Below are 1,932 nucleotides of genomic sequence, written 5' to 3' on the forward strand. Positions count from 1 at the left end.
CCCCCTAATTTTTATTTCCTTTATTTTGACGTTTATGGCGCACGTGAGCCCCTAATTCTTTCTTTTCCCTTTCTCCCTTTTCCTGCTTAAATACCTTCTTTTTCTGATGGGGGGGGGTGGAAACGGCGCTCGGAGGGGAAAATCCTGAAAATCGAGGGAGCAGCTCCAGGAAAAAAAGGGGGGAAAGGGGAAAAAGCCACCAAATCCAAGGAGGATAATTCGGTTTATTGACCTCCCGCCCAGCCTGGAGTGGCCGCCTTGTTTTGGGGTGAAAACCTCGCGGTCTGGGCAGCTCTGAATTAATTCCTTAAAATCCCAGAATTGATGGAATTCCCCCTTTTCCCCCGGAATTCTGGGGTTCGAGGCTCCCCGGGTTATTTTGGAGGGTTTCAAGTTGGGTTCCGGCGCCGCGTGGGGAGGGGCTGGCCTGGGTTTGTTCACTAAAAAAGGCGTTTTTTACCCCAAAATCCCACCCAGCTAAAAGAAATGATAAAAACCACATTTCCCCCCATTTTTCCCAGCAGAGAAGCTGGAAAAATCCCAGCTCCAGCCCTTCTTGCTGCTTTAATTTAATCTCGTTTCGATTTAAACCTCCTCACCCCCCTCGCTTTTGGCCCTGGGCGGATAAAAAAGGGATTTTAGCACCCGGAGCAGCCCAGACGAGGCTTTTTTGGGCCTTTTCCTATGGATTTTTCCCTGTTTTCCCCCGCGGGGAGGAGGGAATCGGCCTTCAGCGCGTTCTGCTGGCTTTTATTTCATTTTCCGGGCCGGTTTTGGGGAAAGGCAGCAAAAGTTTGGGGCGAGTCCTTGGAGTTTCGGTGCAAAAATAGAGAATAATTGTAATTACCATTAAAATTATCGGGGGGGAAAAGGGGGAAAATCGCTTTTCTGGCTGCTCAAAATCCCTCAGCTGCTGGAAAAATTTCCAGAGGTTGGAAAAAAGGGGGGGGAAAACAACAAAAAAACCCAAAAAAACAAAAAAGGGGAATTCTGGCAATTGCCAAAACACGTCCAGGAGAGAGGGAGGAGAGAAATGAATCCTGAATTTTATCATTTCACCCCCGGACTCCGAAGCGCTTTGGGGACAATTTTAAGGATTTTGGGGATTTTTTTCCCTCATCCCCCCCACCGTTTTGAGGGGTTTTAATCGGCGAATTTCCCCTTTAATCGGGGAAGGGGGAGGGGAATGATTTATTTCGTGATTTTTGCTCCTGCCCAGATTTATTGGCGAAATCCCGGCCCCAACAAAAGAGAGGCAGCGCCGGGGGGGAAAAAACTCTCCCACGGAAATTCCCCCCAAAAATCAAAGTTTAACAGGAAAAAGGTGGGGAAAAAAAACCCCGAGTTGGTGCTGAGGCCTTAATTAATTTAATTTGCTGATGAAACGCCCTCCGAGCGCCCCAGAAAAGCGAGGAAAATGTTTTGAAAATGAAGATTTTAGAGGGTGAAAGCCCGCGGAGCCGGGGTTTGTCCATGGGGAACGGGGAGAATCCCGGTGGGGGTGAATTCGGGGTGAATTTGGGAGGGATTTTTGTTGAATCTGTTCCAGGAAAATCCCAATTTTGGGGTCTCAAGGCTGCTCAGGCAGCAGGGAAGGTTTTCCGGGGGAAATAAATAAAATTAGAGGCTGCCTTGCTGCTTTTTAAAATTTATAGGTTAAAAAAAAAAAAAAAAGAAAGAAAGAAAAAAGAGGGGTTTTGGGAAATATTCCCTAAAATCCCTAAAAATTCCAAGAGGGGGAAATAGGAGAGGGGCGTCACGGCCACGACGGGGGAGATTTTGGGGCGAAAAGTGCCAAAAATGAGATTATTTTCCCTGCGTTTCCACAGGTGGATCCATAGGTGCTGCTGCCGGGGGTAGGGGTCAAAAATGCCCCCAAAATTGGGGGTTTTGAGGTGAATTCAGGGGCTGAAAATTGCTATTATTTAAAAA

The sequence above is a fragment of the Corvus brachyrhynchos genome, unplaced genomic scaffold (genome assembly GCF_000691975.1).
Source record: "Corvus brachyrhynchos isolate BGI_N302 unplaced genomic scaffold, ASM69197v1 scaffold238, whole genome shotgun sequence".
NCBI lineage: Eukaryota > Metazoa > Chordata > Aves > Passeriformes > Corvidae > Corvus > Corvus brachyrhynchos.